The sequence below is a fragment of the Schistocerca piceifrons genome, chromosome 9 (assembly GCF_021461385.2).
Source record: "Schistocerca piceifrons isolate TAMUIC-IGC-003096 chromosome 9, iqSchPice1.1, whole genome shotgun sequence".
Classification (NCBI taxonomy): domain Eukaryota; kingdom Metazoa; phylum Arthropoda; class Insecta; order Orthoptera; family Acrididae; genus Schistocerca; species Schistocerca piceifrons.
Genome location: NC_060146.1, coordinates 137,795,255 through 137,812,296, shown reverse-complemented (window position 1 = coordinate 137,812,296; position 17,042 = coordinate 137,795,255).

The following is a 17,042-nucleotide window of genomic DNA, read 5'->3' as shown; positions in this document are numbered from 1 at the left end:
GTTTGCAGTAACATAAAAGAAGAAATTTCATGTTTATTTTCATACTAGGAAGCTCTTGTTTCGCTATCTGTCGATAACTCTTAAAAAATTACAGTCACTGGAGTGAAATAAATAAAAAATGAAGTATAAGTAGTGATATATCGCCATAGATAAGAAAGTTCCGTGTGTTTAATAATTGGCAAAACACTCTCCTCCTTGTGTGCTATCATTCGCCAAACTTTCGTTTCGATGTCTCGAGCGGTTTAGGAGGTACGAGAGATGTTGCGTGTATTTCATTCTCGCGGGCGTGAGCTCGGAAGTGAGCGCGCTACATGGGACCCATTTTCTCGAGATCGGAGGCAGATAGAGATCTCCTCCCAAGTCTAAACAAAAATTCAGCATGTTAGCTAAATTTCATACGCAGCAACATATGGTGTAATACGCACCAAACGCAAAATCATGGCGACCCTTAATTTTCGTTGCAAACTTTTTGAGTTTTGCGTAGTGTCTTACTAAAATGTGTACATCACAATAAGAATGGTCATTAGCGAGGTGAAGGGCACGAAGCTGACATATAACGCTACAAGTAAGGCAAAAATCATATATCTTCAGAGAATAGTTTCTGTAAAATCGTTTGAGAAAGATAAGAGGTTGCGCGCGCTTCAGTTCAGTCAGCACAGAGCGTCGCCAGTCGGCGCGTGCGAAGTATTGGAGTACGCGTCGCAATATGCGCTGGACCCGCGTGACCCGTGCGGCACGTGCGTGTCGCGCTGTAGTTTCGTGTCACGTGACACGTGCTATACGCTTCTCAATTTGCGCCTAGCCTTACGTGACACGCATCTGCGCCAGATCGCGCGGCGTTGTGGTTGTGGCACAGTTTCTCGAGCCGCGTGTGCCTCGCTAGCACCGTGGGAAATTTGAGGCGGGGAGCGGAAAAGTAGCCCGGCCATATGCTCACATCGGAACGGTCTATATGAGCAGCAGTAGTATTGCCCATATGATAAATTTTGCCACCACCTGCAAAGTAGATTAGAAATCAGATTAATAACGTTGCTCATGCAGCATATGTTTGCTTTACCGGGCAACAACAAAGTTATTGCCTGTGGATGGTATCGTCAGAATGAAAATAATGAAGTTACTGTAAAAAGTCATTAATTTTGGCACTTATCTTGAATGGATTCCCACGTAGATTTCGTCGAAGTTCTTATGGCTCATCTTGTTGATTCTAGGGTGATTCCACTTTGACTGCTACAAGGTCCAGATCTGTATTTTAGCAATATTTAAAGACCTAACAAATGCGTTTTTCAGGAAATTCTTAATGATCAAACAATCCCAGATCAGAAGAATGGTATGGCAGAAATAATTTTTGACTTGGTGTTCACGATCCACATTTTTATTAAACTTCTTGTAAATTCACATATACTTCTTCTTAATTGTCACATCATCAAGAAAACAGTTTTGTATCAATCTTCATATATTTAATTTCCACTTTAACCAAACACAAGACATGACTGTTCTTTTACAAAGCGAAATAACAACTTAACTTCTGCAAAGTGAAACAAAGACTGCTCTGTGCTCATTCGCGCCAAAACGGTTACAAGTAAGTCAAAGATTATGACAGTCTCACAGAAATGAATACACACAAGAACCACATCACTGTAATATATCCATACATCGGAGTACCTATACATTAATAAATCCAAATGTGAATATTGTAACAAAAATATGTCCGTTACTTCGCAGAAAAGTAGTACGATATTACTGGTATCGAGAACTGGGGTTGGAGTGCCGTAATGGTCACGTAAATAAAGAACCATTACAATACTAAATTTTATTGCCTTTGGGTAGTGTTTCGTTTTTCGTCATTTAAACGCTCCAGCTTTCTTCGTTAGTACATTATACTTTTCTGTTATTTATATCTGCATAGTTTTGTTTTGTTTTGCTTTTCTTCTGTCAAGAAAAATGCATACTTCAGTAACTGATGAGCCACTGTCCGCTGGAATTGTATCATATACCTCTGCGATGTTTTCAGATCGCAAGAAGGGACAGAGGGTAGTGAATAAGGAAGCCAGGAATATTATAAAATCATGTCATTAAGAATCAAGGCAGGAAAGTAAAACAAGGTTATCTTCTCACTGCCTAGTATACTGGCATATCTGTACGATCTGTTACAAAAATTTAGAAAGGGATAATCTCCACAGGTGTGATCCCTTTGTGCTCCTGGTAAAAAGTGCCCAAGATCTGAAGTATAGAAGTCTCACTGTGATTACTTGGATTGGATATAATAATGTAATACGACACACTGTACTACATGCATGTGAACATCACATTTCCACTGCAAGCTAGAAACAGTCGAAAAGTAGTCACAAATACAAATGTTTTAATTGGTTCACCGTGATGAGAAAAAGAATTTCAATTGTTGCACGCACATTATTAGCATTAATAAACTAATTATACAACAGGCTACACAAATGAAAAAAATTGTCGGTATTATTACGAAAGTAGGAATATCCTAAAAGAGTAACACGATTAGATACATTTAATTTGTTGAAATGTACTGCTGACAAAGACAGATCTATTTTCATGACAATGTTTTTCGAACTCACGCGGCACACATGTCTATCTTGTGCATTCCTGTCGCGCGCCCTATCCTCCAATGCTGACAATACACTGACCATTGTGTTGTGCGACAGATCAATTGTTTATTTTTCTCAATAACAACCATTTTATGCGCGATCACGCATTGTCAGTTTGGCAAGCCGTAGGTGAGTAACCAGTATCTGGCATGTGCCTATCATTCCGCCTGAAGGAACGCTCGTCATTATTTTAATACTGCTCAGATCAAGAGAAGGAATAAAATCCTTTGGTAAGTTTCCATTTCAGTCGCTCAGTGTTAAAAAAACGATGGGTTACGGGGATTCCACCAAAATTCCAACAGAATTGCCAATCTATTTTTGTTTGGGTTGTTAACCTTTACTCATTCGAAGAAGCATCACTGTTTGTGAGTAACGGCCACATTTCTCTTGGTGACTGGTTTAATTGTACTTCCTTTGTCACAGTGTAATTTGCCAAACTCATCTCACAGGAGCTATTGCCACAGAATTCCGAAATGGAGTGCCTTATTAAACAAGTAATTGGCAATCATAGAGCTCAATACCTTTCGAAAAACCTCATAGTGTCGGTATTTCAGTAACATAAAAAAAGAAATTTCGTGTTTATTTTCATAATAGGAAGCTCTTGTTTCGCTATCTGTCGATAACTCTTAAAAAATTACAGTCACTGGAGTGAAATAATTAAAAATGGAAGTATAAGTACTGATATATCGCCATATATCGCCATAGTTAAGAATTGGCAAAACACTCTCCTCCTTGTGTGCTATCATTCGGCAAACTTTCGTTTCGATGTCTCGAGCGGTTTAGGAGATATGAGAGATGTTGCGAGTATTTCATTCTCGCGGGCGTGAGATCGAAAGTGAGCGCGCTACATGGGATCGAGATCGGAGGCAGATGGAGACGTCCTCCCAAGTCTAAACAAAAATTAAACATGGTAACTAAATTTCATACGCAGCAACATGTGGTGTAATACGCACCGAAGGCAAGATCATAGTGACCCCTAATTTTCGTTGCAAACTTTGAGTTTTCCGTAGTGTCTTACTAAAATGTGTACAGCACAATAAGAATGGTCATTAGCGAGATGATGGGCACTTCGCCACGAAGCTGACATATAACGCTACAAGTACGGCAAAAATCAAATATTTTCAGTGAATAGTTTCTGCAAAATCGTTTGAGGAAGATAACAGGTTGCGCGCGCTCCGGTTCTGTCAGCGCAGAGCGTCGCCAGTCGCGCTTGCGACGTATGGTGTACGAGTCGCAATATGCGCTGCACCCGCGCGGCTCGTGCGGCACGTGCGTGTCGCGCTGTAGTGTCGTGTCACGTCACACGTGCTATACGCGTCTCAATTTGCGCCTAGCCTTAAGGAAATTAGCTTAAGGCTCAGCTGCCGCGCGCTCAACAATACGCAGGAGAGAAGACATTGACCTGTGCGCATGCGCGACAGACTGGCTGAAGGCGCAACCATAATAGGAATGCAATATGTACCTAACGTAAGTACAAAGTAAACGGAAATACTACGCAAATACACCTACTGTCTAAGAAATAAGGAACCTACAGATAGATGTACACAGAGATTTAATTAAATACTATGCTATATATAACATATTTAGAACCGAAAGGAAACGTTATAAAAAACTGTACGAGACGTGTAAGCTGACTAACGACAAAATACCGTGAGAGATGTCAAATAATTTTCTTTGCAGAGTAAATGATCATACTGGGTAGCAGAGTAAACGCATGTCTATGAATTTAAACAAAGTATGGAAACATCTGCAGACATATGCAATGACCAAATGTATCAGTGGCCACCGAGCTACGAAATGCAATTAGTTTTAACTTTGTTCCCTCAGCGACCAGTGCATCGTCATGGCGCAGAAGATAATTACGTCGAGAGTAGCAGGTACCAAATGGAGAAACGGGGCGCACATTGAGTAAACAATTTAGTTATAAGGATATTTATACAAAGGTCATAAGGCAAATGAAAGATGAAATATGCATTGCCGCAGTGTGTCTCTGTAACAATTATCAGTACCTATTCGTTGCAGAGTACACATAAAAACTTAAGCATAAAATTTTACAAGAAACCAGTTAAATTTCATCGTGTCACATGAAAGCTTGAATAATGATATTTCCAGGTATTTGAGAAAGATAAGTCTACGATGGTTAAAACATCAGGTTTCACACTATGCTACACGCGAATTGAAGTAAACAGCACGAACACATGAAGAAACAACATGATACTACATGGGTGATTAGTCGGTACACATTATTTCAATGAAGCAACAGTTTCTTGGCAACTAGTCCATCATTATACGAGTAATATTTCCTCACAAGACCTTGAACCAGTAGATGAGTATTCCCCTTCTTCCCTCCCAAACAAAGGAGGCTGGGCCAAGCGTAGTTAGGGCAGCAATGTTTTAGTCCTATTTCCAATGTTTTTCTCCCTCTTCTACCTAAGGAAGAAATGAACTCACATGTGATAAAAGCCTATCTATAAAATGAAACATAAATGTATCATATACTTGTATTGTGTCATAATAATGTGATATGTAATTAATTTGTGCATGTGATGCGAACGAAGAGAAGTTGAAACTAACAAACAAGCTGTAGTATCGGAACCCAGTTAATGAAAATTTTATGATGTTTTAAAACTTAAGAAATTTATGTTCATAATATAAGCGATGGATGGAATGTCAGCCATAGGTATACGCTATCATGTTATGTATATTGTTCTCACTCAATACTTGTTTGCATTTTCATTGGAAACCAAACTCTATATGAAGAAATGAACTTCAAAGACAGGCAATTTATATAATGTTTTGGAAGGCTATATGTGTCTTTCAACAACAGCACGGTCAAGTGTGGTGACATGAGCTTGCGTGTGCAACGAAATAACTTCTGAGTATCGTGGCTCACAACGCTTGATACATGGACAAGTGAACTATAGTTATTCGAGCCGGTTCTTACCTCATCGACGGATGCTGTTGGTCAGGGTCTTCTCCGCTGAAAATGCGAGTACGACGGGTAATAATGACGCCCGGGGCGTACAAATGGAGATCTTCTGCCACAGCGTCGGATTTTGAACAGTAAGCACACACCCATTGTACCCAGAATGAAGACAACCGGAGAAAGCGAGTGGATGTACGTGCGACGGAGACTTCTAGCATGTTGACCGTTAGCGTCTAGCTCCTCGCCGCCAAATCGGCCAGAGCGCCAGCGCAAAACACGGCAGCGAGAATGAAGCAAACTGAATATTAACATTGAATACTATATTCACATATGTAATAGACTGTCATGTTATGTATATAATCTTTTAATTTCTTGTAGAATTCTAACATACACAGGATCATCTGACATATCCATTCCATTAATTAAAAAAGGAAACCGACAATAAAGGGCATAGACCCTATCGGCAAATGTGAATACAAAAAAAGAAAAAACACTGTACGTATCCATACCATGTCAACGTATGGTGGCAATTTTGTAGGTACATGATGACAGGCTCCAGGATTTCGTAAAATTAAGATTTATTAAAAAAAAATGAAACACTGAGCGACCAGAGAGTTGCAAAGACAATAATTATAATTGCGCCGTAAGGCGCAGACAAATGAAATAAAAAAGATTCAATTTTGGTACAGTTTTTTGTTTTTACTCTTACACTCTCTCGTAATTCTTTACAGACGAATGGAAAAACTGGTAGAAGCCGACCTCGGGGAAGATCAGTTTGGATGCCGTAGAAATGTTGGAACACGCGAGGCAATACTGACTCTACGACTTATCTTCGAAAATAGATTAAGGAAAGGCAAACCTACGTTTCTAGCATTTGTAGACTTAGAGGATGCTTTTGACAATGTTGACTGGGATACTCTCTTTAACATTCTGAAGGTTGCAGAGGTAAAATACAGTGAGCGAACGGCCATTTACAAAATGTGGGGAGCAAAATAACTAATGATGGTCGAAGTAGAGAGGATATAAAATGTAGACTGGCAATGGCATGGAAAGCGTTTCTGAAGAAGATAAATTTGTTAACATCGAGTATAGATTTAAGTGTCAGGAAGTCATTTCTGAAAGTATTTGTATGGAGTGTAGCCATGTATGGAAGTGAAACGTGGACGATAAATAGTTTACACAAAAAGAGAATAGAAGCTTTCGAAATGTGGTGCTCGGAAGAATGCTGAAGATTAGATGGGTAAATCACATAAATAATGAGGAGGTACTGAATAGAATTGGGAAGAAGAGAAATTTGTGGTACAATTTGACTAGAAGAAGGGATCGATTGGTAGGACATATTCTGAAGCATCAAGGGATCACCAATTTAGTATTGGAGGGCAGCGCAGTGGGTAAAAATCGTAGAGGGAGACCACGAGATGAATACACTCAACAGATTCAGAAGGATGTAGGTTGCCATAGGTACTAGGAGATGAAGAAGCTTGCGCAGGATAGAATAGCATGGAGAGCTGCATCAAACCAGTCTCTGGACTGAAGACCACAACAACAACAACTCTCTCGTAGGTAGAAGAACGATGAAGATGTGAGATATTAGATATGAAGTATTGCGAGGTCTGTGTATCATATGTGTGCGTGAATAATATTAATTTGAACAACAGTATCAAGAATATTTATTTATTGAAGTGGAGAGAAGGACATATATGGAGGATTTTCTTGATTACGACAAGCGTCGGTGTTCTCAGAGTCCGCTGCCTGCAGCAGCAATTAAAATATAAGCGAAATCCGATGGCCCAAATATACAAATAAACACAGAACATTTTAATAGCGCAATCGTATTATATACTACAAAAATGTGGCTTCATACTCATAGGCAACAATATTTAGTAGTATTAATAATTAATTTATTTATTTACTTTTTTATTACAGTTCACAGTCCAGACAATCGCGTTTGAGAAAGATTTGTCCTAAGATATGTCTTTATCAATCTGAGTTCTGAAGAACTCTTTTCGCCACTCACAATGTGCTGATGTGTTATATTTCTCATTATGGTAGGCCATGGGAGTGAAATTTGAGTCCATTTGGATGGGGACTTAATTGAACAGTGTACATTTCAGATATATTTATAGTATCTATGACAATATTTTAGCCTGAAGTCAGTGATGGCTCACAACCATACATTCATAATTATCTCCCAAAAAGCTCTTTAGTGAGCACACATTTCCTGGAACGGTATTTCTTGTATTATCATACACTTCGAACTGTGTACGTTTTTGCTACTATTTGTGATACACCAGGAGCAGGAGCATGTACAGCTTGGGTCTTAAATTGGCCCTGAAACAAGTGGGACAACAGGTGAAGAACGAAATTAAAATACTGCTTCATTATACAGAGTTGTGAGGAATGTGAAATGATTAAATATTCCTGAACATTGGGAATTTTAGAAAATTCTGTCTTACTCAAAAATGGCATTCAATCCACTTTCTCAAATTATGAGATGAGCACTGAGAAAACTGCTTTGTAACATGAAGCATGAAGACCAAAGCAGGAACATGGTGTATGAGTATCAGATGAAAATGCGGTATCTAATCATAATTAATCTCTTCAAATTTCTGAAGCCAGAAGGGTTTAAAATAGGGAGCACGTTATTATTTTCAACTTTTAATGAAATCATATTGCAGTTACAAGAGCCAAAGGATGTGAAATGGAAGCAGTGATTGAGAAGAGGAGAGACGCGGTTGTAGCCTACCCCCAATGTTATTCCATCAGTGCATTGAGCAAGCAGTAAAGGAAAGGATTGAGAAATTTGGAGAACGAATTAAAGCAGAGGTAGAAGAAATAAAAACTTTGACGTTTGCAATGACATTGTAGGTCTGTTGGAGGCAGCAAAGGACTTGGGAAAGTCATTAAGCGGAATAGACTGTGTTTTGAAAAGAGACTATAACATTTGATTTGATTTTTATTTGACCCTGCTAAATTATATTCTCTAAAAAGATTGAACTGAAATGCAGGGCAAGCCAATGAATATAATATTACATGGCCAAAAAGAGAAGAAAAACAAACAATCCCCTAAGTGATGTAACTACAAGATATCCAGGATTACATTTACTGTTTCACCAAAAAAATAGTACTGCAGACAGTATACTGTACAATATTAAACACACTGACATACGCATTACACCACTTATAATATAACAAAACTTTTACAAATCTTAAAGCTCTAGAAATTCAATTAAATTGTATACAATATATTTTATGAGAACTGTTTCAATTTCCTTTTTAATACATGTGTGTTGTCGCTGTCTTTAATACATTAGTGTTGTTACTGTCTTTTTTATATTCTGTGGGAACTTAAATTCTTATTACAGCTTGGATAAAAGCTCTTTATACTCTACTGAGAATTGCTGAGTTTTTGTGACGCCTTTGCTGTGACTTTTGATACGATTGTGAGTATAACAGTTATTCTGCATTTTTTGTTTGTTCTTGATTATAAATATCATCAACGAGTAGATGTACACTATGTGCTCGAAAGTATCCGGATACCTGGCTGAAAATGACTTACAAGTTTGTGGCACCCTCCATCGGTAACGCTGGGATTCGTTATGGCGTTGGCCTACCCTTAGCCTTGATGACAGCTTCCACTCTCGCAGGCATACGTTCAATCAGGTGCTGGAAGGTTTCTTGGGGAATGGCAGCCCACTCTTCATGGAGTGAGGTATCGATGTCAGTCAGTGAGCACTGGCACAAAGTCGGCGTTCCAAAACATCCCAAAGGTATTTTACAGGATTCAGAACAGGACTCTGTGCAGGCCAGTCCATTACAGGGATGTTATTGTCGTGTAGCCACCCCGCCACAGGCCGTGCTTTATAAACAGCTGCACGATCGCGTTGAAAGATGCAGTCGCCATCCCCGAGTGCTCTTCAACAAGAAGGTGCTTACAACATCAATGTAGGCCTGTGCTGTGATAGTGCCACACAAAACAACAAAGGGTGCAAGCCCCCCTCCCCCTCCCATGAAAAACCCGACCACACCATAACACCACCGCCTCCGAATTTTACTGTTGGCGCTACACAGCCTGGCAGATGACGTTCACCGGGCATTCGCCATTCCCACACCCTGCCGTCAGATCGCCACATTACGTACACTGATTCGTCACTCAATACAACGTTTTTCCACTGTTCATTCGGCCGATGTTTACGCTCCTTACACCAAACGGGGCGTCGTGATGTGTGGCAGCCGCTCGACCATGAAATCCAAGTTTTCTCACCTCTCGCCTAACTGACATGAGTACTTACAGTGGATCCTGATGCAGTTTGGAATTCCTGTGTGATTGTCTGGATAGATGTCTGCCTATTACACATTACGACCCTCTTCAACTGTCGGCGGTCTCTGTCAGTCAACAGACGAGGTCAGGCTGTACATTTTTGTGCTGTACGTGTCCCTTCACGTTTCCACTTCACTATGACATTGGAAACAGTGGACTACGGATTTTTAGGAGTGTACTAATCTCGCGTACAGGCGTATGACACAAGGGACACCAAATCACCTGATCACTTTCGAATTCCAAGAGTTCTGCGGAGCGACCCATACTGCTCTCTCACGATGCCTAATGGCTACTGAGGCCGTTGATATGGAGTGCCTGGCAGGAGGTGGCAGCACAATGCACCTAATACGAAAAACGTATGTTTTGGGGGATGTCCGGATACTTTTGATCACATAGTGTACTTACTTGTGAGTTTCAGTATCCCAAGTGTCTTGAATAAGTGTTTACAGAATGTCCAATCAAAAATCAAGTTCACATGCCGTCTTTGTATTTTAGGAACTTTTCCATTTTTGAGCACTTTCTTACAATGTTATACCATAAAAGATAAGAGAGTGGAAATACCTGAAATATGAGAAAATTATTATTTCCCAATCAACACAGGGCAAAATAGCGCTTAGCGCAAAGCATGCTGAGCTTAGTTCCTTGAGCAGGTAATCAATACATTCATTCCATCTTAATTTAGTATCCATTTGTATTCTTAGAAATCTTATTTGTGAAGTTTCATTTATTTTTCTGAGCATTGATATCTATTTCAAGAGCTTCAAGCTATAAGCTTGTTATTTGTTGGCTGAAACTGCATTTGTTTTTGAGAGGTTTAAAGATAGATTATTTGCAGCAAAACATTTGTATACATGTTGTGTTATTGTTTCAGTTGTAAACTGTATTGAGGATTTAATGCCCTTGATCAAGATAATAGTATCATCAGCAAACATTTCTGTATTTGTATTGTTATTACTGAAACTGGCAGGTTATTAATGTACACTAAGAAGATCAGTGATCCAAGGATGGAGGTTTGGGGAACACTGCGTTCAATAGTTCCCCTCTCTAATTTTATTTTTGCACCTGCACCTGTTAAGGCAACTCTTTGTACAGTGAGGTAGTTTTTGTACTAATATGATGTTTTACAGAGTCGAAAGTTTTAGCAAGATCACAGAAAATCACTACAGCGTACCTTTACAGCTCAGTTGATCTACAGTTTCTTTTGTGAAACTGAATATTGCTCCCTCTGTGGAGAGACCTTGGCGAAAGCCAAACAGAAGGGTGTCAGGGAGCCATTTTATGTTAGGTGTTCATACAGCCTGTCGCATAGTACCTTCTCAAACAGTTTTGAAACAACTGGCAGAAAGATAGGCTGATAGATATTACACATCTCTCACCAACTTTGTGTATTGACATTTTTTAATCTGTTAAAAAATACCCAGGTTGTTATAGACTGCTTATACATATTGCACAATATGTCGCTGAGTCACCACATAATTTCAGTGCTCTGGCTGAAACTCCATCACACCCAGAAGAACTGGTATCCAGGGATCTGACGATTCATGGCGGATTTTGAATTTTAAGTGTAGTGTCATTGTTGTTGTACAGTGGGTGAGCCGAGTTTTGTCCCACTTTCTATGAACTATGCTACCCGTGGTTCCTCCAATATTTTGTCACTGTTTGCTTCTGTTTTTATGATTGTCTGTACGGTTTTTGTTTTATTGTTTGACCTATCAATTTGCTGTGCGTAAGGTATGTCTTTGGTCTTCGTGATTACAGAGTGTAAGGTTTTGAATGTGTCATATGGTGTATGTTCGCTGCTTTGCGTATATTATTCATCAGCTCTAGGTAAAGTTCCATAATATTCTAATACGAGATGTTATCCACTTTCTCTGCCTACTTATACTTGATATAGTTTTGAATTTCCTTTAGCGGAAGTTGGCTTCAAAGTGTTAGAAAAACATGTCTAAAAATTATTTAAATTTCTTATCCATAGCGTCCTCTTGGTAGACTTCTTCCCACAGTTCCTGTTGTAGACTATCTTTAAATATGATATCTCCTCATGTTGGCTGCCAGATCCTTAAAAACTGTTTTCAGCAGGACTCAGCAGCAGTAGCGTTCTCCTATAGATGGTGGACAGAGGGATCGTCGAAATTACGAATCATGTCGATTTTAGGATCTGGCAGCAAACACGACAAGACTATCATGAATTCTTACGCTGGAAATGCATAAGAGTCGTATTTTTAAACATACTGGTGGATTTATTTCTTCAGACATGCAAAATTTGGGTGTGAGCATTAACTGTTTTTCTGTTACAAAGTTTTAGGTTGGCTATTTGACCATCATGACAAGATATGCTGTTAACAACAGCATGGACAACTAGCATAGCAGTCCCAATCTGGAAGGGAAAAGGAGACGTGAACGATTGCTCAACTTATCTCCCTATTCGACTCCTCTGTCATACTTTAAAGATCTTTGAACTTGTACTTGATAGCAGACTCAGAAGTATTGTCTCTGTAACACCAAACCAGTGTGGATTTGTTAAGGGATGCAGCACCATCGTGCTGTCCATGTCAGGCGCCTTTTGATGGAAAAACACAGAGAGAGACAGAAGAGTGTATACATGGCATTTCTAGACCTAGAAAAGGCTTTCCATCGTATCCCACACGACCTTATTTGGCAAGCTCTTCGTCTCCATTGCGTCCCTGAAGAGTATGTAAGCTGGGTGGAACTTTTGTACCGTAATTCCGCTAGTGTTGTTCAGAGTCCTGCTGGAATTTCTCCGCCCTTCATTATCACTGTGGGTGTTCACCAGGGTTCTGCCCTTTCACATTGCTATTTACCCTTTGCATAAATACAGCAACAGGCGACATACAGACTTCATATCCCTGGACCCATCTTTATGCATATGATGTGGTACTTGCCGACCAAACCCGCCCTGAACTCCAGAACCAGGTTCAAACGTGGAAGGACAGATTGGCTGAAAATGGACTGACCTCAGTGTCCAAAAGACGGAGTACCTAGAATGCGGCTCCCAAACCAGAGGCACCATAAGTATCGGCGAAGAAGACCTGCAGAAGACCATGCATTTTAAGTACCTAGGGTCTGTCGTCACCTCAGACTGCGACACAACTCTTGATACTCAAGGGTGAATGTAGCTTGGCTCAAGTGGAAACAGGTCACTGGAGTCCTCTGCGATAAAAAGATGCCTCAGTATCTAAAGGTAAAAGTATATAAGATCATGGTACGCCCAGCACCAAATGCAGTGATTTACCTTTGTTGGGAATGAGATCATTGGACGTAAGATAAAGCAAGACGTCAATATCTCTGATTGTATATGGTTGCTATTGGTTGATAGAAAGTCAATGTTACGATATCCGCATAAAAGAATTTTGATGTCGTTCTTGCAGTTTTATGGCAGTTTCTACCTGAGGAAGGAACTTTGGAATATTTCCTATTGGTGATTATGATGAACAGCTTTTCTGGTTCTAGTTTGACAGTATAGCACTGAAAACGGTGTTCAGAGCTGTATTTGCAGAGGAACATCAACAAACAAAAAACCAAAGGTAATGCATTGTGGTTGAATAAAATGAAGCAGTGCAGAGGGAATTAAGGTTAGGAAATGAAACACCAAATGTAATTCGTGAGGTTGCCTATTTGGGCAGAAAAATAATTGACGATGGTCAAACTAAGAGGATACAAAATACAGCCTGGCAATAGCAAGAAAAGCGTTTCAGAAAATAAGAAACCTGTTCATATCTGAAATTAATATAAGCGTTAGGAAGTTTTTCTGAAGGTAGTGGTCTGGAGTGTAGCACTGTTATGAAGTGAAACGTGGACAATAAGCATTTGAGGCAAGAAAACGACAGAAGCTTTTGAAAAGTGGTGCTACAGAAGAAGATGAAGATTAGATGGGTAGACCAGATAACTAGTGCAGACATACTGAAACGAATTGGAAATAAAAAGAACTGATCGGTTGGTAGAACACATCCTGAGACATCAAAGACTTGTCAGGTTGGTAATGGAGCTATGTGTGGAGATAAAAATTTTAGAGGGAGGTCAAAGTATGAATCCATTAAGTACTTTCAAACGGATACAGGTTGCAGGAGTTGCTCAGTGATGAAGAGACGTGTACAAGATAGACTATCGTGGAGAGCTGCGTCAAACCAGTCTTTGGACTGAAGACTCAACCACCAACAACAGCGGCAAATTCGATCACGCATGAGACTGAAGCATAAAAACATTCTCTGAACAGTTTTATGAACGAAATCTGTACATGGATGAACAAATACAAATAAACGCAATCATATCGCTAATTATTTGCAGAAAGCCAGTACTGGTGCCAGAAAGTTAGTAGCAGTCCTAAGGATAACGTGGAGGTCGCGAAATGAACATAGGGATAATTGGAAACACTGAATGAGCATCGTGAAGATGACGATACAGGTAGCAACAGAAACTATAAAAGAAATTCTGGTTATATGTGAGGATTACCAGTGGTACCACAGTTAGTGTTCAGCCACTCATGAATATGACAGGAAAGGAAACGAAGTATAACAAAACAAAAACAGAAAAGCTTAACTACGTTTCCAAATGTTCCTTTAAAAAATTTAATCTGGGGTATTGCCCAGTTTAAGTCTTGCGCTGCTGCAAAGATAACTGTTACAGTTATAAGTGTCAGTGAACTTGAGAAATAGCTGACATTAAAAAAAACTAAAAAAAAGCTACATGACCCCATGGAAACTCTATCAGACACCATAGCAAATTTGTCACTGAGTTAGCACATTCCTTAACCACAGATACCTCGAACAGAAAGCAGTCCCAATAGTTGGGACGAAAGCACATATCACGCCTGTCTACAAGAATGGTATGAGAAGTGTATTTCGAATAGATTGATCTTCTCCATGCCAACGACCTTGGATCCAGAAAACACTGAGTGTGTGAAATCCTTATTGCAGTTGTCTCACTTGACATCCTGAACGCCCCGCATCAAAAGCAGGGCGGCTCATAGTTGAAGCCTCTGAGGTAGAGACACTGCATATACACTACTGGCCATTAAAGCTGCTACACCAAGAAGAAATGCAGATGATAAACGGGTATTCATTGGACAAATATATTATACTAGAACTGACATGTGATTACATTTTCATGCAATCTGGGTGCATAGATCCTGAGAAATCAGTGCTCAGAACAACCATCTCTGGCCATAATAACGGCCATGATACAACTGGGCATTGAGTCAAACACAGCTTGGATGGCGTGTACAGGTACAGCTGCCCATGCAGCTTCAACACGATACCACACAGTTCATCAAGAGTAGTGACTGGCGTATTGTGACGAGCCAGTTGTTCGGCCACCATTGACCAGACGTTTTCAATTGGTGAGAGATCTGGAGAATGTGCTGGCCAGGGCAGCAGTCGAATATTTTCTGTATCCAGAAAGGCCCGTACAGGACCTGCAACCTGCGTTCGTGCATTATCTTGCTGAAATGTAGGGTTTCGCAGGGATCGAATGAAGGGTAGAGCCACAGGTTGTAACACATCTGAAATGTAACGTCCGCTGTTCAAAAAGTGCCGTCAATACGAACAAGAGGTGACCGAGACGTGTAACCAATGGCACCCCATACCATCACGCTGGGTGATATGCCAGTATGGCGATGACGAATACACGCTTCCAATGTGTGTTCACCGCGATGTCGCCAAACACGGATGCGACCATCATGATGCTGTAAACAGAACCCGGATTTACCCGAAAAAATGACGTTTTACCATTCGTGCAACCAGGTTCGTCGTTGAGGACACCATTGCAGGCGCTCCTGTCTGTGATGCAGCGTCCAGGGTAACCGCAGCAATGGTCTCTGAGCTGATAGTCCATGCTGCTGCAAGCGTCGTCGAATTGTTCATGCAGATGATTGTTGTCTTGCACACGTCCCCATGTATTGCAACAGTGTCACGATATGATAAGCTGCAATCGCAATAGGCTACGATCTGACCTTTATCAAAGTCGGAAACGTGATGGTCCGCATTTCTCCTCCTTAGACGAGGCATCACAACAACGTTTCAGCAGGCTTGGAACGTTGTAGGTGTCGCCACCGGCCCCAGCCTTGTGTGAATGCTCTGAAAAGCTATTCATTTGCATATCACAGCATCTTCTTCCTGGCGGTTAAATTTCGCGTCTGTAGCACGTCATCTTCGTGGTGTAGCAGTTTTAATGGCCAGTAGTGTATATATTAAAACAACATTTCTCAATAACAGTCAACGTTTTTGGAATGGTTGATATCGACTGATATTTTTCGAACATGTAGTAGTTAAGGCTGCGCCTGGTTATATCCGTTCAGCTCTTTGTACTAGCAGAGGATTGGGAGCGTGGCTTCTACAGAGCACAGCTCTTATGGACCTCTCATAGGCTCAGTCGACTCAGCGTAGTCATTGTACATCATGCGTACATCAAGTATACATCACAGGCAAAACTTGGGAGACGCCATACCGGGGTTCACTGAAGGATGGGGTTTTATACTCATACATTATTAACTTCCGTCTTATGCATAAATGCTCTTTCAAAGCACTAGCACACTGAGGATCATTAGAAAACGCATCATTATTGATACAATTTGTTGTAAGAAAATGACAGGAAATGTTGTACCAGTGATTAATAATTTTTGCATTTCGCTGTTTTGATATTACAACTTCTGTGTTATCAAAGTTTGCTATTTCAAGGTAATAGGGCATTGAATACGTATAAAAACGCATCGGGTTTGGTATGATTTATTATAATTACATGTCAGTCAATGACATATCCATCATAACGGCGATGTATAAGACATTTAAGTTCGTGAAATCATGGCAGTAAAGTGGATATGCCCAAAGACTGCACAATCATAGAGTCAAAGTTCGTGGGTTCATGTCCTGCTGTCTGCAATTATTTTTCTTCATTCGCCTTAGCATTCTTATTAACTTAATAGAAGTATGTTCTGTAAAATAGGACATTATCTACATAAGAGCTCTTTTCCCCAAGAGGGCATTTTCTTCCATTGTGTGAATATACTAGAGAATATGAGCCAACCAATATTGTTTTCTCCATTACTGCTTGACTCGATCACGATCCAGTATCTACGTACTCACTGTAAAATCCGAATCACAGATCAAGACCTATGATGTTACAGAAACAGCACTCTTTCGTTGCACTTTCTCATAAAAAACACACA